Here is a 24,257-nt window from a genome sequence, read left to right as displayed (position 1 = left end):
AAACCACCAGAAAGATTACACAAACAAAGAGCCAAAGCCACACTTACAGATACAGGAGCACACAATTGGAATGGAACATTTAAAGCGACAGTAACCCAATTATCAGAAAAGTGGTATGTAGACTCAGGAGCGACTAGTCATATGACAAATAACAAGGATTTCTTTACTGAACTTGATTTGAACCATAAAGAAACAATCTACCTAGCAGATGGAACAAATATCATTGCAGAAGGGAAAGGGAATGGTAAATTCCTATGCTCCAAGGGTAATGGCAGCTATGCAGAAATACCCGTAACAGATGTGCTATATGTTCCCAAGCTTGAGGGAGCACTGCTATCAGTAAAGAATCTAGTAGAAAAAGGACTTACTGTAAAGTTTCAGAATAATAAGTGTTTTATCCAAAACGGAAGAGAAACACTAGCTACAGCCAGAATAAAAGAACATTTATACTGTCTGGATATCGCAGCACAGCAGGCAAAGCTGAGTACACAGAAACACGCTGACTGTATTCACAAATGGCATAGAAGATTAGGACACAGACACCCAGATTGCATAAAGGAAATGCAGAAGAGAGACCTAGCCAGGGATCTCAAAGTGTCAGACTGTTCGGAAATGATGAAGTGCCAATGCTGCATAGAAGCAAAAGCAACAAGGACATCAATTCCTAAGAAAAGTGAAAACAGAGCTTCCAGACCACTAGACCTGGTACATAGTGATGTATGTGGACCTATGAAAACGCGAACCGTAGGAGACAAAAGGTATATGCTGACATTCATTGACGACTACTCCAGGTTCACAGTCACTTATCTAATAAAAAGTAAAGATGAAGTCTTAGAAAAGCTGCAAGACTACGTGACCATGACCAGAAACAGGTTCAAGAGGAATATGCTAACTCTTCGCAGCGACAATGGAGGCGAGTTCACAGGACAGAAAATAGAACGGTACTTAAGAGGACTCGGTATTGAGCATCAGAAGACAGTACCATATACACCAGAGCAAAACGGTGTATCTGAGAGGAAAAACAGATCACTAACAGAAATGATAAGGTGCATGCTTACAGATTCAGGACTACCTGATAAATATTGGGGCGAAGCAGCAGCAACAGCCACCTATCTTCAAAACAGACTACTTTCCAAAGCAGTAAGGAAGACACCATATGAGCTGTGGCACGGTAAGAAACCCAGCTTAAAGCACATTAGAGTTTTTGGATGCAGAGCCTTCGTCTACATTCCTGCTGAAAAACAAAGCAAGTTGCAGAACCGAGCAGAAGAGGGAGTTCTAGTCGGCTATAGTGAACATTCAAAAGGCTACAGAATCTTAAATCCAAGAACTGGAAAAGTAGTTATAAGCAACAGTGTGACATTCATAGAAGAAACACGAGATGATGTCATAACTCCAGTAGACTCTACTGAAGAAGAAGAAAGCACTGAATCCAAAGAAACAGATGAAGTAGAGATCACTCAAGAAGTTGAAGTACAACACAAGACAAATACCAGCGACACTCATGAGAGTGCATCCGAGGGGGTGAGACGCTCTTCAAGAGAAAATAAGGGAAAAGCACCTACACGTTTATCTTACAAAGCAAAAGCCATTAACATACAAGAACCTGCAACATGGGAAGAAATTGCAAATTTTTCTGAAAGAGAAGCACAGAAATGGCTAGGAGCCGCAAAAGAAGAAATGGAATCAATGGAAGACAATCAGACATGGACATTGACCAGACTACCATTAGACAAAAAGGCCATAGGATGTAAATGGACTTTTAAGGTCAAGTATGATTCTGAAGGAAAAATAGAAAGATACAAGGCAAGACTCGTTGCTAAAGGATATTCACAGAAATTTGGAGAAGATTATGATGAAACGTTTGCTCCAGTTGTGAAGCACACTACCATTAGAACCTTACTCCTAACAGCAGCCATAAAGGGTATGCAAGTGAAACATTTCGATGTAAAGACGGCTTTCCTACATGGTGAACTAAAGGAAGATATATACATGGAACAACCACCAGGCTTCGTGAATTCTCAGAACCCAGATCATGTATGTAAACTGAACAAGAGTATATATGGTCTTAAACAAGCAGCAAGAGCATGGAATACAAAGATAAATGGAGTTCTGATAGAAAAGGGATTCGTCAGAAGCAAAGCAGACCCATGTCTCTATACAAAGTTGATAGAGGAAAGATGGTTCTATGTATTAATTTACGTGGACGATTTGCTAGTTTGTTTTGAACAAGAAGGGGACGAAGTTGAATTGTTACAAGAACTAAACCGTCAGTTTGAAACAAAAGACCTCGGCCACATAACGCATTACTTGGGAATGCAAATCTCAAGAGAAGGTGATGGAACATTCACACTAAGTCAGAGATACAAAATTCAGGAAACCATTGAGGAATTTGGTATACAAGATGCAAAGACAGCAAGCACTCCTATGGAGACAAGTTATGAAAAGGAACCAAATGATCAGAGCAACCTGTTAGAGGATAACCATCTATACAGAAAAGCCATAGGAAAATTGCTATACATTGCCACCGTCACCAGACCAGATATCTCCACAGCAGTCGGGATTTTAAGCAGAAAAGTCTCAAAACCAACAAAGATGGATTGGAATGCAGTTAAGAGGGTAATTCGTTACTTAAAGGGAACGATTAACAAGAAGCTTAAGCTCTCAGCAAACACAAGTCACAAGTTAACAGGATAAGTTGACGCAGATTGGGCTGGAGACACAAGTGACAGAAAATCCACAAGTGGATATCTATTCTCTATTGGAGAAGGATTAATCAGCTGGACAAGCAAGAAGCAGTCTACCGTAGCACTATCTTCTACAGAAGCTGAATATATCGCAGCAGCTCACGCCAGTCAAGAAGTGGTATGGTTAATGCAACTACTATCAGACCTAGGAATGCCTCAAGAAGAACCTATCAAGATATATGAGGATAATCAAGGATGCCTTGCATTAGCGCAAACAGAAAGAGTGAACCCAAGAACCAAGCACATTGATGTCAAGCATCACTTCCTGAGGGATCTACAGGAACAAGGTCTTATAGAGTTGAACTATTGCCCAACAGAAGATATGACAGCTGATATCATGACTAAGCCTCTTACCAGAGAGAGACATTGGAGACTTACGTCAAAGATGGGTCTAACTGAAGAAACCCAGTCTGTTGAGAAGGGGTGTTGAAATATGTACAACAGACTATGGGTTTGTTTATATGCATGTAGTTACCGTACAGGGGCAGCAGATGGCGCTGTATACTTACAGAGGTGTAGTGTTTGTCTGTTGCATATGTTTGTACTTGTTTGTTTTACCTCACATGTGTGTTCTAGAAAGGTCTCTGAGAGAAGGAGATGAGCTGATGATACTGAAACTTGTTGTTATATTGATCCTGCTATTCAGTACTATATAAAGAAGATATACATCTCAAGTCTCGTTCTGTCTGTATACAAGGTAACTCCTGAGGTGATACTTTATCTATAAGACTTCCCGCTGCACACCTATGGTATCGATCCATCGCACTATGCCAACAATATTTACAAAAATCAGTGATTTAAAAAAAATATTATATGTATGAAAAAGAAGACTTTCTGTCAATCAAGAAATTAAACTGAAGGTCCTAAAACACATCAGGTCCCACCAAAATTTGAACTCGGATCGCTGGATTCAGAGCCCAGAGTGCTAACCATTACACCATGGAACCTCTCTTCTAACACCACAAATACAACTTTCTCTTAGAGTGTGAGATCTTATTTTCTACAAGTTACAGGAATAATAATCAGAGAGATAAGTATTACATTGTATTTACAAAAAAAAGCCATTAGGACCTACAAAATTTTTATACAGATTATAGGTTTCAGAGTCCAGAATTGTTAACAGTACACAATGAAACCTCATTCATATGGTAGCATGTACATTTTTTGTCAGAGTATAAGATTCTTAGTGGATACATTTTATTGGAATTAAATGACAGATAAACCTGTCTCTCAGTGTGTAAGATTCTTAATTTATGCAATTTATAGATATTTTCTTTCTCAGAGATATTAACTGTATTGTACTTACAACAAAACCAATATAACCTACCAAGATGTAAATATAGATCATGGATTCAGAGTCCAAAATGTTTACCAATACACCATGAAACCTCATCCATTAGGGAGCATCTAAATATTTTTATAAGAATGTACTCTCAGAGAGATATGAACTGAATGGTACTTACAAAAAACCAATAGGACCTACCAAGATTTAAATACAGATCACTGTATTCAAAGATCAGAGTGGAGTGGTTACCAATACACCAAGAAACCACATTCATTAGGGAACAGCTAAACATTTTTTTCTAAAATGTTAGATTCTTAGAAGACACATATTATTGAAGTTATTGTACATATATTAACATCAATGCTTATTTGGATTGCACAGTAAAATTCATATAATTACAAACATTTCTATAACTACCTTTTTTTAGATTTTAGTACATATTTACAATAATCAGTGATTTAAAAATGTATTATATGTATAAAAAAGAAAAGTTTTTGTCAATCAAGGACTTAAACTGAAGGTACTAAAATGCACCTGTTCCCACCGAGATTTGAACTCAATTTACTGGATTCAGAGTACAGAGTGCTAACCATAACACCATGGAATCTCCCTTCTAATAACACATAGAAAACGTTCTCTCAGAGTGTAAGATCTTAATTTCTACAAGATACAGAAATATTCATTCAGAGAGATATGTACTACATTGTATTTACAAATAAAACCATTAGGACCTACCAATTTCTATATACAGATTATTGGTTTCAGAGTCCAGAATTGTTAACAGTACACCATGAAAGCTCATTCATATGGTGGCATGTAAAAAAATTTCTCACAGTGTAAGATTCTTAGAGGTAACATTTTATTGGAATTATATTACAGATAAACCTGTCTCTCAGTGTGTATGATTCTTAATGAATGCAATTTATAGATATTTTCTTTCTCAGAGATATGAACTGCATAATACTTACAAAAAAACAATAGGACCTACCAAGATGTAAATACAAATCATGGATTCAGAGTCCAAAATGGTTACAAATACACCAGGAAACCTCATTCATGAGGAAGCATTTAAACAGTTTTTATTAGAATGTACTCTCAGAGAAATATAAACTGAACGGTACTTACAAAAAACCAATAGGATCTACCAAGATTTAAATACAGATCACTGGATTCAAAGATCAGAGTGGTTACCAATACACCAAGAAACCTCATTCACAAGGGAGAGCTAAACATTTTTTTCTAAAATGTTAGATTCTTAGAAGACACATTTTATTGCAATTATTGTACATATATTTACATCAACGCTTATTTGGGTTATATAGTAAAATTCATATAATTACATACATTTCTATAACTACCTTTTTTTTTAGCTTTTAGTACATATTTACAAAAATCAGTGATTTAAAAAAATTATTATATGTATGAAAAAGAAGATTTTCTGTCAATCAAGAACTTAAACTGAAGGTACACATCAAGTCCCACCGAGATTTGAACTCGGATCGCTGAATTCAGAGTCCAGAGTGCTAACCATTACACCATGGAACCTCTCTTCTAACACCACATATACAACTTTCTCTTAGAGTGTGAGATCTTATTTTCTAAAAGTTACAGGAATAATAATCAGAGAGATAAGTATTACATTGTATTTACAAAAAAAAGCCATTAGGACCTACCAAATTTTTATACAGATTATAGGTTTCAGAGTCCAGAATTGTTAACAGTACACAATGAAACCTCATTCATATGGTAGCATGTACATTTTTTTTGTCAGAGTATAAGATTCTTAGTGGATACATTTTATTGGAATTAAATGACAGATAAACCTGTCTCTCAGTGTAAAAGATTCTTAATTTATGCAATTTATAGATATTTTCTTTCTCAGAGATATTAACTGTATTGTACTTACAACAAAACCAATAGAACCTACCAAGATGTAAATATAGATCATGGATTCAGAGTCCAAAATGTTTACCAATACACCATGAAACCTCATCCATTAGGGAGCATCTAAATATTTTTATAAGAATGTACTCTTAGAGAGATATGAACTGAATGGTACTTACAAAAAACCAATAGGACCTACCAAGATTTAAATACAGATCACTGTATTCAAAGATCAGAGTGGAGTGGTTACGAATACACCAAGAAACCACATTCATTAGGGAACATCTAAACATTTTTTTCTAAAATGTTAGATTCTTAGAAGACACATTTTATTGAAGTTATTGTACATATATTAACATCAATGCTTATTTGGATTACACAGTAAAATTCATATAATTACAAACATTTCTATAACTACCTTTTTTTAGATTTTAGTACATTTTTACAATAATCAGTGATTTACAAAAATGTATTATATGTATAAAAAAGAAAAGTTTTTGTCAATCAAGGACTTAAACTGAAGGTACTAAAATGCACCTGGTCCCACTGAGATTTGAACTCAATTTACTGGATTCAGAGTACAGAGTGCTAACCATAACACCATGGAATCTCCCTTCTAATAACACATATAAAACTTTCTCTCAGAGTGTAAGATCTTAATTTCTACAAGATACAGAAATATTCATTCAGAGAGATATGTACTACATTGTATTTACAAATAAAACCATTAGGACCTACCAATTTCTATATACAGATTATTGGTTTCAGAGTCCAGAATTGTTAACAGTACACCATGAAAGCTCATTCATATGGTGGCATGTAAAAAAATTTCTCACAGTGTAAGATTCTTAGAGGTAACATTTTATTGGAATTATATTACAGATAAACCTGTCTCTCAGTGTGTATGATTCTTAATGAATGCAATTTATAGATATTTTCTTTCTCAGAGATATGAACTGCATAATACTTACAAAAAAACAATAGGACCTACCAAGATGTAAATACAAATCATGGATTCAGAGTCTAAAATGGTTACAAATACACCAGGAAACCTCATTCATGAGGAAGCATTTAAACAGTTTTTATTAGAATGTACTCTCAGAGAAATATAAACTGAACGGTACTTACAAAAAACCAATAGGATCTACCAAGATTTAAATACAGATCACTGGATTCAAAGATCAGAGTGGTTACCAATACACCAAGAAACCTCATTCACAAGGGAGAGCTAAACATTTTTTTCTAAAATGTTAGATTCTTAGAAGACACATTTTATTGCAATTATTGTACATATATTTACATCAACGCTTATTTGGGTTATATAGTAAAATTCATATAATTACATACATTTCTATAACTACCTTTTTTTTTAGCTTTTAGTACATATTTACAAAAATCAGTGATTTAAAAAAATTATTATATGTATGAAAAAGAAGATTTTCTGTCAATCAAGAACTTAAACTGAAGGTACACATCAAGTCCCACCGAGATTTGAACTCGGATGGCTGAATTCAGAGTCCAGAGTGCTAACCATTACACCATGGAACCTCTCTTCTAACACAACATATACAACTTTCTCTTAGAGTGTGAGATCTTATTTTCTACAAGTTACAGGAATAATAATCAGAGAAATAAGTATTACATTGTATTTACAAAAAAAGCCAGTAGGACCTACCAAATCTTTATACAGATTATAGGTTTCAGAGTCCAGAATTGTTAACAGTACACAATGAAACCTCATTCATATGGTAGCATGTACATTTTTTTGTCAGAGTATAAGATTCTTAGTGGATACATTTTATTGGAATTAAATGACAGATAAACCTGTCTCTCAGTGTGTAAGATTCTTAATTTATGCAATTTATAGATATTTTCTATCTCAGAGATATTAACTGTATTGTACTTACAACAAAACCAATAGAACCTACCAAGATGTAAATATAGATCATGGATTCAGAGTCCAAAATGTTTACCAATACACCATGAAACCTCATCCATTTGGGAGCATCTAAATATTTTTATAAGAATGTACTCTCAGAGAGATATGAACTGAATGGTACTTACAAAAAACCAATAGGACCTACCAAGATTTAAATACAGATCACTGTATTCAAAGATCAGAGTGGAGTGGTTACCAATACACCAAGAAACCACATTCATTAGGGAACATCTAAACATTTTTTTCTAAAATGTTAGATTCTTAGAAGACACATTTTATTGAAGTTATTGTACATATATTAACATCAATGCTTATTTGGATTACACAGTAAAATTCATATAATTACAAACATTTCTATAACTACCTTTTTTTTAGATTTTAGTACATATTTACAATAATCAGTGATTTAAAAAATGTATTATATGTATAAAAAAGAAAGGTTTTTGTCAATCAAGGACTTAAACTGAAGGTACTAAAATGCACCTGGTCCCACCGAGATTTGAACTCAATTTACTGGATTCAGAGTACAGAGTGCTAACCATAACACCATGGAATCTCCCTTCTAATAACACATATAAAACTTTCTCTCAGAGTGTAAGATCTTAATTTCTACAAGATACAGAAATATTCATTCAGAGAGATATGTACTACATTGTATTTACAAATAAAACCATTAGGACCTACCAATTTGTATATACAGATTATTGGTTTCAGAGTCCAGAATTGTTAACAGTACACCATGAAAGCTCATTCATATGGTGGCATGTAAAAAAATTCTCACAGTGTAAGATTCTTAGAGGTTACATTTTATTGGAATTATATTACAGATAAAACTGTCTCTCAGTGTGTATGATTCTTAATTTATGCAATTTATAGATATTTTCTTTCTCAGAGATATGAACTGCATAATACTTACAAAAAAACAATAAGACCTACCAAGATGTAAATACAAATCATGGATTCACAGTCCAAAATGGTTACAAATACACCAGGAAACCTCATTCATGAGGAAGCATTTAAACAGTTTTTATTAGAATGTACTCTCAGAGAAATATAAACTGAACGGTACTTACAAAAAACCAATAGGACCTACCAAGATTTAAATACAGATCACTGGATTCAAAGATCAGAGTGGTTACCAATACACCAAGAAACCTCATTCACGAGGGAGAGCTAAACTTTTTTTTCTAAAATGTTTGTTTCTTAGAAGACACATTTTATTGCAATTATTGTACATATATTTACATCAACGCTTATTTGGGTTATATAGTAAAATTCATATAATTACATACATTTCTATAACTACCTATTTTTAGCTTTTAGTACATATTTACAAAAATCAGTGATTTAAAAAAATTATTATATGTATGAAAAAGAAGACTTTCTGTCAATCAAGAACTTAAACTGAAGGTACTAAAACACATCAGGTCCCACCAAAATTTGAACTCTAATCACTGTATTCAGAGTCCAGAGTGCTAACCATTACACCATGGAACCTCTCTTCTAACACCACATATACAACTTTCTCTTAGAGTGTAAGATCTTATTTTCTACAAGTTACAGGAATAATAATCAGAGAGATAAGTAATACATTGTATTTGCAAAAAAAAAGCCATTAGGACCTACCAAATTTTTATACAGATTATAGGTTTCAGAGTCCAGAATTGCTAACAGTACACAATGAAACCTCATTCATATGGTAGCATGTACATTTTTTTGTCAGAGTATAAGATTCTTAGTGGATACATTTTATTGGAATTAAATGACAGATAAACCTGTCTCTCAGTGTGTAAGATCTTAATTTATGCAATTTATAGATATTTTCTTTCTCAGAGATATTAACTGTATTGTATTTACAACAAAACCAATATAACCTACCAAGATGTAAATATAGATCATGGATTCAGAGTCCAAAATGTTTACCAATACACCATGAAACCTCATCCATTAGGGAGCATCTAAATATTTTTATAAGAATGTACTCTCAGAGAGATATGAACTGAATGGTACTTACAAAAAACCAATAGGACCTACCAAGATTTAAATACAGATCACTGTATTCAAAGATCGGAGTGGAGTGGTTACCAATACACCAAGAAACGACATTCATTAGGGAACATCTAAACATTTTTTTCTAAAATGTTAGATTCTTAGAAGACACATGTTATTGAAGTTATTGTACATAAATTAACATCAATGCTTATTTGGATTACACAGTAAAATTCATATAATTACAAACATTTCTATAACTACCTTTTTTTAGATTTTAGTACATATTTACAATAAGCAGTGTTTTAAAAAATGTATTATATGTATAAAAAAGAAAAGTTTTTGTCAATCAAGGACTTAAACTGAAGGTACTAAAATGCACCTGTTCCCACCGAGATTTAAACTCAATTTACTGGATTCAGAGTACAGAGTGCTAACCATAACACCATGGAATCTCCCTTCTAATAACACATATAACACTTTCTCTCAGAGTGTAAGATCTTAATTTCTACAAGATACAGAAATATTAATTCAGAGAGATATGTACTACATTGTATTTACAAATAAAACCATTAGGACCTACCAATTTGTATATACAGATTATTGGTTTCAGAGTCCAGAATTGTTAACAGTACACCATGAAAGCTCATTCATATGGTGGCATGTAAAAAAATTTCTCACAGTGTAAGATTCTTAGAGGTTACATTTTATTGGAATTATATTACAGATAAACCTGTCTCTCAGTGTGTATGATTCTTACTTTATGCAATTTATAGATATTTTCTTTCTCAGAGATATGAACTGCATAATACTTACAAAAAAACAATAAGACCTACCAAGATGTAAATACAAATCATGGATTCACAGTCCAAAATGGTTACAAATACACCAGGAAACCTCATTCATGAGGAAGCATTTAAACAGTTTTTATTAGAATGTACTCTCAGAGAAATATAAACTGAACGGTACTTACAAAAAACCAATAGGACCTACCAAGATTTAAATACAGATCACTGGATTCAAAGATCAGAGTGGTTACCAATACACCAAGAAACCTCATTCACGAGGGAGAGCTAAACTTTTTTTTCTAAAATGTTTGTTTCTTAGAAGACACATTTTATTGCAATTATTGTACATATATTTACATCAACGCTTATTTGGGTTATATAGTAAAATTCATATAATTACATACATTTCTATAACTACCTTTTTTAGCTTTTCGTACATATTTTCAAAAATCAGTGATTTAAAAAAATGATTATATGTATGAAAAAGAAGACTTTCTGTCAATCAAGAACTTAAACTGAAGGTACTAAAAAACATCAGGTCCCACTGAGATTTGAACTCGAATCGATGTATTCAGAGTTCAGAATGCTAACCATTACACCATGGAACCTCTCTTCTAAGACCACATATACAACTTTCTCTTAGAGTGTGAGATCTTATTTTCTACAAGTTACAGGAATAATAATCAGAGAGATAAGTATTACATTGTATTTACAAAAAAAGCCATTAGGACCTACCAAATTTTTATACAGATTATAGGTTTCAGAGTCCAGAATTGTTAACAGTACACAATGAAACCTCATTCATATGGTAGCATGTACATTTTTGGTCAGAGTATAAGATTCTTAGTGGATACATTTTATTGGAATTAAATGACAGATAAACCTGTCTCTCAGTGTGTAAGATTCTTAATTTATGCAATTTATAGATATTTTCTTTCTCAGAGATATTAACTGTATTGTACTTACAACAAAACCAATAGAACCTACCAAGATGTAAATATAGATCATGGATTCAGAGTCCAAAATGTTTACCAATACACCATGAAACCTCATCCATTAGGGAGCATCTAAATATTTTTATAAGAATGTAATCTCAGAGAGATATGAACTGAATGGTACTTACAAAAAACCAATAGGACCTACCAAGATTTAAATACAGATCACTGTATTCAAAGATCAGAGTGGAGTGGTTACCAATACACCAAGAAACCACATTCATTAGGGAACATCTAAACATTTTTTTCTAAAATGTTAGATTCTTAGAAGACACATTTTATTGAAGTTATTGTACATATATTAACATCAATGCTTATTTGGATTACACAGTAAAATTCATATAATTACAAACATTTCTATAACTACCTTTTTTTAGATTTTAGTACATATTTACAATAATCAGTGATTTAAAAAATGTTTTATATGTATAAAAAATAAAAGTTTTTGTCAATCAAGGACTTAAACTGAAGGTACTAAAATGCACCTGGTCCCACCAAGATTTGAACTCAATTTACTGGATTCAGAGTACAGAGTGCTAACCATAACACCATGGAATCTCCCTTCTAATAACACATATAAAACTTTCTCTCAGAGTGTAAGATCTTAATTTCTACAAGATACAGAAATATTCATTCAGAGAGATATGTACTACATTGTATTTACAAATAAAACCATTAGGACCTACCAATTTGTATATACAGATTATTAGTTTCAGAGTCCAGAATTGTTAACAGTACATCATTAAAGCTCATTCATATGGTGGCATGTAAAAAAAATTCTCACAGTGTAAGATTCTTAGAGGTTACATTTTATTGGAATTATATTACAGATAAAACTGTCTGTCAGTGTGTATGATTCTTAATTTATGCAATTTATAGATATTTTTTTTCTCAGAGATATGAACTGCATAATACTTACAAAAAAACAATAGGACCTGCCAAGATGTAAATACAAATCATGGATTCAGAGTCCAAAATGGTTACAAATACACCAGGAAACCTCATTCATGAGGAAGCATTTAAACAGTTTTTATTAGAATGTACTCTCAGAGAAATATAAACTGAACGGTACTTACAAAAAACCAATAGGACCTACCAAGATTTAAATACAGATCACTGGATTCAAAGATCAGAGTGGTTACCAATACAGCAAGAAACCTCATTCACGAGGGAGAGCTAAACATTTTTTTCTAAAATGTTAGATTCTTAGAAGACACATTTTATTGCAATTATTGTACATATATTTACATCAACGCTTATTTGGGTTATATAGTAAAATTCATATAATTACATACATTTCTATAACTACCTTTTTTAGCTTTTTGTACATATTTACAAAAATCAGTGATTTAAAACAATTATTATATGTATGAAAAAGAAGACTTTCTGTCAATCAAGAACTTAAACTGAAGGTACTAAAACACATCAGATCCCACTGAGATTTGAACTCAGATCGCTGGATTCAGAGTCCAGAGTGCTAACCATTACACCATGGAACCTCTCTTCTAATACCACATATACAACTTTCGCTAAGAGTGTGAGATCTTATTTTCTACAAGTGACAGGAATAATAATCAGAGAGATAAGTATTACATTGTATTTACAAAAAAAGCCATTAGGACCTACCAAATTTTTATACAGATTATAGGTTTCAGAGTCCAGAATTGTTAACAGTACACAATTAAACCTCATTCATATGGTAGAATGTACATTTTTTGTCAGAGTATAAGATTCTTAGTGGATACATTTTATTGGAATTAAATGACAGATAAACCTGTCGCTCAGTGTGTAAGATTCTTAAGTTATGCAATTTATAGATATTTTCTTTCTCAGAGATATGAACTGTATTGTACTTACAAAAAACCAATAGGACCTACCAAGATTTAAATACAGATCACTGTATTCAAACCTCAGAGTGGAGTGGTTACCAATACACCAAGAAACCACATTCATTAGGGAACATCTAAACATTTTTTTCTAAAATGTTAGATTCTTAGAAGACACATTTTATTGAAGTTATTGTACATATATTAACATCAATGCTTATTTGGATTACACAGTAAAATTCATATAATTACAAACATTTCTATAACTACCTTTTTTAGATTTTAGTACATATTTACAATAATCAGTGATTTTAAAAAAATGTTTTATATGTATAAAAAAGAAAAGTTTTTGTCAATCAAGGACTTAAACTGAAGGTACTAAAATGCACCTGGTCCCACCAAGATTTGAACTCAATTTACTGGATTCAGAGTACAGAGTGCTAACCATAACACCATGGAATCTCCTTTCTAATAACACATATAAAACTTTCTCTCAGAGTGTAAGATCTTAATTTCTACAAGATACAGAAATATTAATTCAGAGAGATATGTACTACATTGTATTTACAAATAAAACCATTAGGACCTACCAATTTGTATATACAGATTATTGGTTTCAGAGTCCAGAATTGTTAACAGTATACCATGAAAGCTCATTCATATGGTGTCATGTAAAAAAAAATTCTCACAGAGTAAGATTCTTAGAGGTTACATTTTATTGGAATTATATTACAGATAAACCTGTCTCTCAGTGTGTATGATTCTTAATTTAAGCAATTTATAGATATTTTCTTTCTCAGAGATATGAACTGCATAATACTTACAAAAAAACAATAGGACCTACCAAGATGTAAATACAAATCATGGATTCAGAGTCCAAAATGGTTACAAATACACCAGGAAACCTCATTCATGAGGAAGCATTTAAACAGTTTTTATTAGAATGTACTCTCAGAGAAATATAAACTGAACGGTACTTACAAAAAACCAATAGGACCTACCAAGATTTAAATACAGATCACTGGATTCAAAGATCAGAGTGGTTACCAATACACCAAGAAACCTCATTCACGAGGGAGAGCTAAACATTTTTTTCTAAAATGTTAGATTCTTAGAAGACACATTTTATTGCAATTATTGTACATATATTTACATCAACGCTTATTTGGGTTATATAGTAAAATTCATATAATTACATACATTTCTATAACTACCTTTTTTAGCTTTTTGTACATATTTACAAAAATCAGTGATTTAAAAAAATTATTATATGTATGAAAAAGAAGACTTTCTGTCAATCAAGAACTTAAACTGAAGGTACTAGAACACATCAGGTCCCACTGAGATTTGAACTCGGAACGCTGGATTCAGAGTCCGGAGTGCTAACCATTACACCATGGAACCTCTCTTTTGACACCACATATACAACTTTCTCTTAGAGTGTGAGATCTTATTTTCTACAAGTTACAGGAATAATAATCAGAGAGATAAGTATTACATTGTATTTACAAAAAAAGCCATTAGGACCTACCAAATTTTTATACAGATTATAGGTTTCAGAGTCCAGAATTGTTAACAGTACACAATGAAACCTCATTCATATGGTAGCATGTACATTTTTGGTCAGAGTATAAGATTCTTAGTGGATACATTTTATTGGAATTAAATGACAGATAAACCTGTCTCTCAGTGTGTAAGATTCATAATTTATGCAATTTATAGATATTTTCTTTCTCAGAGATATTAACTGTATTGTACTTACAACAAAACCAATATAACCTACCAAGATGTAAATATAGATCATGGATTCAGAGTCCAAAATGTTTACCAATACACCATGAAACCTCATCCATTAGGGAGCATCTGAATATTTTAATAAGAATGTACTCTCAGAGAGATATGAACTGAATGGTACTTACAAAAAACCAATAGGACCTACCAAGATTTAAATACAGATCACTGTATTCAAAGCTCAGAGTGGAGTAGTTACCAATACACCAAGAAACCACATTCATTAGGGAACATCTAAACATTTTTTTCTAAAATGTTAGATTCTTAGAAGACACATTTTATTGAAGTTATTGTACATATATTAACATCAATGCTTATTTGGATTACACAGTAAAATTCATATAATTACAAACATTTCTATAACTACCTTTTTTAGATTTTAGTACATATTTACAATAATTAGTGATTTAAAAAAAAATGTATTATATGTATAAAAAATAAAATTTTTTGTCAATCAAGGACTTAAACTGAAGGTACTAAAATGCACCTGGTCCCACCAAGATTTGAACTCAATTTACTGGATTCAGAGTACAGAGTGCTAACCATAACACCATGGAATCTCCCTTCTAATAACACATATAAAACTTTCTCTCAGAGTGTAAGATCTTAATTTCTACAAGATACAGAAATATTCATTCAGAGAGATATGTACTACATTGTATTTACAAATAAAACCATTAGGACCTACCAATTTGTATATACAGATTATTGGTTTCAGAGTCCAGAATTGTTAACAGTATACCATGAAAGCTCATTCATATGGTGTCATGTAAAAAAAAATTCTCACAGTGTAAGATTCTTAGAGGTTACATTTTATTGGAATTATATTACAGATAAACCTGTCTCTCAGTGTGTATGATTCTTAATTTATGCAATTTATAGATATTTTCTTTCTCAGAGATATGAACTGCATACTACTTGCAAAAAACAATAGGACCTACCAAGATGTAAATACAAATCATGGATTCAGAGTCCAAAATGGTTACAAATACACCAGGAAACCTCATTCATGAGGAAGCATTTAAACAGTTTTTATTAGAATGTACTCTCAGAGAAATATAAACTGAACGGTACTTACAAAAAACCAATAGGACCTACCAAGATTTAAATACAGATCACTGGATTCAAAGATCAGAGTGGTTACCAATACACCAAGAAACCTCATTCACGAGGGAGAGCTAAACATTTTTTTCTAAAATGTTAGATTCTTAGAAGACACATTTTATTGCAATTATTGTACATATATTTACATCAACGCTTATTTGGGTTATATAGTAAAATTCATATAATTACATACATTTCTATAACTACCTTTTTTAGCTTTTTGTACATATTTACAAAAATCAGTGATTTAAAAAAATTATTATATGTATGAAAAAGAAGACTTTCTGTCAATGAAGAACTTAAACTGAAGGTACTAAAACACATCAGGTCCCATTGAGATTTGAACTTGGAACGCTGGATACAGAGTCCGGAGTGCTAACCATTACACCATGGAACCTCTCTTTTAACACCACATATACAACTTTCTCTTAGAGTGTGAGATCTTATTTTCTACAAGTTACAGGAATAATAATCAGAGAGATAAGTATTACATTGTATTTACAAAAAAAGCCATTAGGACCTACCAAATTTTTATACAGATTATAGGTTTCAGAGTCCAGAATTGTTAACAGTACACAATGAAACCTCATTCATATGGTAGCATGTACATTTTTGGTCAGAGTATAAGATTCTTAGTGGATACATTTTATTGGAATTAAATGACAGATAAACCTGTCTCTCAGTGTGTAAGATTCTTAATTTATGCAATTTATAGATATTTTCTTTCTCAGAGATATTAACTGTATTGTACTTACAACAAAACCAATATAACCTACCAAGATGTAAATATAGATCATGGATTCAGAGTCCAAAATGTTTACCAATACACCATGAAACCTCATCCATTAGGGAGCATCTAAATATTTTAATAAGAATGTACTCTCAGAGAGATATGAACTGAATGGTACTTACTAAAAACCAATAGGACCAACCAAGATTTAAATACAGATCACTGTATTCAAAGCTCAGAGTGGAGTGGTTACCAATACACCAAGAAACCACATTCATTAGGGAACATCTAAACATTTTTTTCTAAAATGTTAGATTCTTAGAAGACTCATTTTATTGAAGTTATTGTACATATATTAACATCAATGCTTATTTGGATTACACAGTAAAATTCATATAATTACAAACATTTCTATAACTACCATTTTTAGATTTTAGTACATATTTACAATAATCAGTGATTTAAAAAAAATGTTTTATATGTATAAAAAAGAATTTTTTTTGTCAATCAAGAACTTAAACTGAAGGTACTAAAATGCACCTGGTCCCACCAAGATTTGAACTCAATTTACTGGATTCAGAGTACAGAGTGTTAACCATAACACCATGGAATCTCCCTTCTAATAACACATATAAAACTTTCTCTCAGAGTGTAAGATCTTAATTTCTACAAGATACAGAAATATTCATTCAGAGAGATATGTACTACATTGTATTTACAAATAAAACCATTAGGACCTACCAATTTGTATATACAGATTATTGGTTTCAGAGTCCAGAATTGTTTACAGTATACCATGAAAGCTCATTCATATGGTGTCATGTAAAAAAAAATTCTCACAGTGTAAGATTCTTAGAGGTTACATTTTATTGGAATTATATTACAGATAAACCTGTCTCTCAGTGTGTATGATTCTTAATTTATGCAATTTATAGATATTTTCTTTCTCAGAGATTTGAACTGCATAATACTTACAAAAAAACAATAGGACCTGCCAAGATGTAAATACAAATCATGGATTCAGAGTCCAAAATTGTTACAAATACACCAGGAAACCTCATTCATGAGGAAGCATTTAAACAGTTTTTATTAGAATGTACTCTCAGAGAAATATAAACTGAACGGTACTTACAAAAAACCAATAGGACCTACCAAGATTTAAATACAGATCACTGGATTCAAAGATCAGAGTGGTTACCAATACACCAAGAAACCTCATTCACGAGGGAGAGCTAAACATTTTTTTCTAAAATGTTAGATTCTTAGAAGACACATTTTATTGCAATTATTGTACATACATTTACATCAATGCTTATGTGGGTTATATAGTAAAATTCATATAATTACATACATTTCTATAACTACCTGTTTTTAGATTTTAGTACATATTCACAATAATCAGTGATTTAAAAAAAAAATGTTTTATATGTTTAAAAAAGAAAAGTTTTTGTCAATCAAGGACTTAAACTGAAGGTACTAAAATGCAGCTGGTCCCACCAAGATTTGAACTCAATTTACTGGATTCAGAGTACAGAGTGCTAACCATAACACCATGGAATCTCCCTTCTAATAACACATATAAAACTTTCTCTCAGAGTGTGAGATCTTAATTTCTACAAGATACAGAAATATTCATTCAGAGATATATGTACTACATTGTATTTACAAATAAAACCATTAGGACCTACCAATTTGTATATACAGATTATTGGTTTCAGAGTCCAGAATTGTTAACAGTACACCATGAAAGCTCATTCATATGGTGGCATGTAATAAAATTTCTCACAGTGTAAGATTCTTAGAGGTTACATTTTATTGGAATTATATTACTGATAAACCTGACTCTCAGTGTGTATGATTCTTAATTTATGCAATTTATAGATATTTTCTTTCTCAGAGATATGAACTGCATAATACTTACAAAAAAACAATAGGACCTACCAAGATGTAAATACAAATCATGGATTCAGAGTCCAAAATGGTTACAAATACACCAGGAAACCTCATTCATGAGGAAGCATTTAAACAGTTTTTACTAGAATGTACACTCAGAGAAATATAAACTGAACGGTACTTAAAAAAAAACCAATAGGACCTACCAAGATTTAAATACAGATCACTGGATTCAAAGATCAGAGTGGTTACCAATACACCAAGAAACCTCATTCACGAGGGAGAGCTAAACATTTTTTTCTAAAATGTTAGATTCTTAGAAGACACATTTTAATGCAATTATTGTACATATATTTACATCAATGCTTATTTGGGTTATATAGTAAAATTCATATAATTACATACATTTCTATAACTACCTTATTTAGCTTTTTGTACAAATTTACAAAAATCAGTGATTTAAAAAAATTATTATATGTATGAAAAAGAAGACTTTCTGTCAATCAAGAACTTAAACTGAAGGTACTAAAACACATCAGGTCCCACTGAGATTTGAACTCGGAACGCTGGATTCAGAGTCCAGAGTGCTAACCATTACACCATGGAACCTCTCTTTTGACAACACATATACAACTTTCTCTTAGAGTGTGAGATCTTATTTTCTACAAGTTACAGGAATAATAATCAGAGAGATAAGTATTACATTGTATTTACAAAAAAAGCCATTAGGACCTGCCAAATTTTTATACAGATTATAGGTTTCAGAGTCCAGAATTGTTAACAGTACACAATGAAACCTCATTCATATGGTAGCATGTACATTTTTTGTCAGAGTATAAGATTCTTAGTGGATACATTTTATTGGAATTAAATGACAGATAAACCTGTCTCTCAGTGTGTAAGATTCTCAAGTTATGCAATTTATAGATATTTTCTTTCTTAGAGATATGAACTGTATTGTACTTACAAAAAAACCAATAGGACCTACCAAGATTAAATGTTAGATTCTTAGAAGACACATTTTATTGAAGTTATTGTACATATATTAACATCAATGCTTATTTGGATTACACAGTAAAATTCATATAATTACAAACATTTCTATAAGTACCTTTTTTTAGATTTTAGTACATATTTACAATAATCAGTGATTTAAAAAGTGTATTATATGTATAAAAAAGAAAAGTTTTTGTCAATCAAGGACTTAAACTGAAGGTACTAAAATGCACCTGGTCCCACCAAGATTTGAACTCAATTTACTGGATTCAGAGTACAGAGTGCTAACCATAACACCATGGAATCTCCCTTCTAATAACACATATAAAACTTTCTCTCAGAGTGTAAGATCTTAATTTCTACAAGATACAGAAATATTCATTCAGAGAGATATGTACTACATTGTATTTACAAATAAAACCATTAGGACCTACCAATTTGTATATACAGATTATTGGTTTCAGAGTCCAGAATTGTTAACAGTACACCATGAAAGCTCATTCATATGGTGGCATGTAAAAAAAATTCTCACAGTGTAAGATTCTTAGAGGTTACATTTTATTGGAATTATATTACAGATAAAACTGTCTCTCAGTGTGTATGATTCTTAATTTATGCAATTTATAGATATTTTCTTTCTCAGAGATATGAACTGCATAATACTTACAAAAAAACAATAAGACCTACCAAGATGTAAATACAAATCATGGATTCAGAGTCCAAAATGGTTACAAATACACCAGGAAACCTCATTCATGAGGAAGCATTTAAACAGTTTTTATTAGAATGTACTCTCAGAGAATATAAACTGAACCATACTTACAAAAAACCAATAGGACCTACCAAGATTTAAATACAGATCACTGGATTCAAAGATCAGAGTGGTTACCAATACACCAAGAAACCTCATTCACGAGGGAGAGCTAAACATTTTTTTCTTCAATGTTAGATTCTTAGAAGACACATTTTATTGCAATTATTGTACACATCAACGCTTATTTGGGTTATATAATAAAATTCATATAATTACACACATTTCTATAACTACCTTTTTTAGCTTTTTGTACATATATACAAAAATCAGTGATTTAAAAAAATTATTATATGTATGAAAAAGAAGACTTTCTGTCAATTAAGAACTTAAACTGAAGGTACTAAAACACATCAGGTCCCACTGAGATTTGAACTTGGAACGCTGGATTCAGAATCAAGAGTGCTAACCATTACACAATGGAACCTCTCTCTTAACACCACATATACAACTTTCTCTTAGAGTGTGAGATCTTATTTTCTACAAGTTACAGGAATAATAATCAGAGAGATAAGTATTACATTGTATTTACAAAAAAAGCCATTAGGACCTGCCAAATTTTTATACAGATTATAGGTTTCAGAGTCCAGAATTGTTAACAGTACACAATGAAACCTCATTCATATGGTAGCATGTACATTTTTTGTCAGAGTATAAGATTCTTAGTGGATACATTTTATTGGAATTAAATGACAGATAAACCTGTCTCTCAGTGTGTAAGATTCTTAAGTTATGCAATTTATAGATATTTTCTTTCTCAGAGATATGAACTGTATTATACTTACAAAAAACCAATAGGACCTACCAAAATTTAAATACAGATCACTGTATTCAAAGCTCAGAGTGGAGTGGTTACCAATACACCAAGAAACCACATTCATAAGGGAACATCTAAACATTTTTTTCTAAAATGTTAGATTCTTAGAAGACACATTTTATTGAAGTTATTGTACATATATTAACATCAATGCTTATTTGGATTACACAGTAAAATTCATATAATTACAAACATTTCTATAACTACCTTTTTTAGATTTTAGTACATATTACAATAATCAGTGATTTTAAAAAAATGTTTTATATGTATAAAAAAGAAAAAAATTTGTCAATCAAGGACTTAAACTGAAGGTACTAAAATGCACCTGGTCCCACCAAGATTTGAACTCAATTTACTGGATTCAGAGTACAGAGTGCTAACCATAACACCATGGAATCTCCCTTCTAATAACACATATAAAACTTTCTCTCAGAGTGTAAGATCTTAATTTCTACAAGATACAGAAATATTCATTCAGAGAGATATGTACTACATTGTATTTACAAATAAAACCATTAGAACCTACCAATTTGTATATACAGATTATTGGTTTCAGAGTCCAGAATTGTTAACAGTATACCATGAAAGCTCATTCATATGGTGTCATGTAAAAAAAAATTCTCACAGTGTAAGATTCTTAGAGGTTACATTTTATTGGAATTATATTACAGATAAACCTGTCTCTCAGTGTGTATGATTCTTAATTTATGCAATTTATAGATATTTTCTTTCTCAGAGATATGAACTGCATAATACTTACAAAAAAACAATAGAACCTACCAAGATGTAAATACAAATCATGGATTCAGAGTCCAAAATGGTTACAAATACACCAGGAAACCTCATTCATGAGGAAGCATTTAAACAGTTTTTATTAGAATGTACTCTCAGAGAAATATAAACTGAACGGTACTTACAAAAAACCAATAGGACCTACCAAGATTTAAATACAGATCACTGGATTCAAAGATCAGAGTGGTTACCAATACACCAAGAAACCTCATTCACGAGGGAGAGCTAAACATTTTTTTCTAAAATGTTAGATTCTTAGAAGACACATTTTATTGCAATTATTGTACATATATTTACATCAACGCTTATTTGGGTTATATAGTAAAATTCATATAATTACATACATTTCTATAACTACCTTTTTTAGCTTTTTGTACATATTTACAAAAAATCAGTGATTTAAAACAATTATTATATGTATGAAAAAGAAGACTTTCTGTCAATCAAGAACTTAAACTGAAGGTACTAAAACACATCAGATCCCACTGAGATTTGAACTCAGATCGCTGGATTCAGAGTCCAGAGTGCTAACCATTACACCATGGAACCTCTCTTCTAATACCACATATACAACTTTCGCTAAGAGTGTGAGATCTTATTTTCTACAAGTGACAGGAATAATAATCAGAGAGATAAGTATTACATTGTATTTACAAAAAAAGCCATTAGGACCTACCAAATTTTTATACAGATTATAGGTTTCAGAGTCCAGAATTGTTAACAGTACACAATTAAACCTCATTCATATGGTAGAATGTACATTTTTTGTCAGAGTATAAGATTCTTAGTGGATACATTTTATTGGAATTAAATGACAGATAAACCTGTCGCTCAGTGTGTAAGATTCTTAAGTTATGCAATTTATAGATATTTTCTTTCTCAGAGATATGAACTGTATTGTACTTACAAAAAACCAATAGGACCTACCAAGATTTAAATACAGATCACTGTATTCAAACCTCAGAGTGGAGTGGTTACCAATACACCAAGAAACCACATTCATTAGGGAACATCTAAACATTTTTTTCTAAAATGTTAGATTCTTAGAAGACACATTTTATTGAAGTTATTGTACATATATTAACATCAATGCTTATTTGGATTACACAGTAAAATTCATATAATTACAAACATTTCTATAACTACCTTTTTTAGATTTTAGTACATATTTACAATAATCAGTGATTTTAAAAAAATGTTTTATATGTATAAAAAAGAAAAGTTTTTGTCAATCAAGGACTTAAACTGAAGGTACTAAAATGCACCTGGTCCCACCAAGATTTGAACTCAATTTACTGGATTCAGAGTACAGAGTGCTAACCATAACACCATGGAATCTCCTTTCTAATAACACATATAAAACTTTCTCTCAGAGTGTAAGATCTTAATTTCTACAAGATACAGAAATATTCATTCAGAGAGATATGTACTACATTGTATTTACAAATAAAACCATTAGGACCTACCAATTTGTATATACAGATTATTGGTTTCAGAGTCCAGAATTGTTAACAGTATACCATGAAAGCTCATTCATATGGTGTCATGTAAAAAAAAATTCTCACAGAGTAAGATTCTTAGAGGTTACATTTTATTGGAATTATATTACAGATAAACCTGTCTCTCAGTGTGTATGATTCTTAATTTAAGCAATTTATAGATATTTTCTTTCTCAGAGATATGAACTGCATAATACTTACAAAAAAACAATAGAACCTACCAAGATGTAAATACAAATCATGGATTCAGAGTCCAAAATGGTTACAAATACACCAGGAAACCTCATTCATGAGGAAGCATTTAAACAGTTTTTATAAGAATGTACTCTCAGAGAAATATAAACTGAACGGTACTTACAAAAAACCAATAG

General features: G+C 31.5%; 6 non-coding genes across 6 annotated transcripts; all 6 read right to left on the bottom strand.

Moving 5' to 3' along the window:
• Positions 1–5,505: 5,505 nt before the first annotated feature.
• TRNAQ-CUG (transfer RNA glutamine (anticodon CUG)) lies at positions 5,506–5,577 on the bottom strand. Its single transcript has one exon. It is a non-coding gene; the product is annotated as a tRNA-Gln (tRNA).
• Positions 5,578–7,392: 1,815 nt separating this feature from the next.
• On the bottom strand, positions 7,393–7,464 carry TRNAQ-CUG (transfer RNA glutamine (anticodon CUG)). Its single transcript has one exon. It is a non-coding gene; the product is annotated as a tRNA-Gln (tRNA).
• A 5,590-nt stretch (positions 7,465–13,054) lies between these two features.
• TRNAQ-CUG (transfer RNA glutamine (anticodon CUG)) lies at positions 13,055–13,126 on the bottom strand. The gene has a single exon. It is a non-coding gene; the product is annotated as a tRNA-Gln (tRNA).
• A 1,659-nt stretch (positions 13,127–14,785) lies between these two features.
• Positions 14,786–14,857, bottom strand: TRNAQ-CUG (transfer RNA glutamine (anticodon CUG)). The gene has a single exon. It is a non-coding gene; the product is annotated as a tRNA-Gln (tRNA).
• A 4,651-nt stretch (positions 14,858–19,508) lies between these two features.
• TRNAQ-CUG (transfer RNA glutamine (anticodon CUG)) lies at positions 19,509–19,580 on the bottom strand. The gene has a single exon. It is a non-coding gene; the product is annotated as a tRNA-Gln (tRNA).
• Positions 19,581–22,864: 3,284 nt separating this feature from the next.
• Positions 22,865–22,936, bottom strand: TRNAQ-CUG (transfer RNA glutamine (anticodon CUG)). The gene has a single exon. It is a non-coding gene; the product is annotated as a tRNA-Gln (tRNA).
• Between the last annotated feature and the right edge of the window lie 1,321 nt (positions 22,937–24,257).

This window comes from Pseudophryne corroboree, chromosome 11, assembly GCF_028390025.1.
Source record: "Pseudophryne corroboree isolate aPseCor3 chromosome 11, aPseCor3.hap2, whole genome shotgun sequence".
Lineage (NCBI taxonomy): Eukaryota > Metazoa > Chordata > Amphibia > Anura > Myobatrachidae > Pseudophryne > Pseudophryne corroboree.
This window is presented reverse-complemented; position numbering and strand designations above follow the sequence as displayed.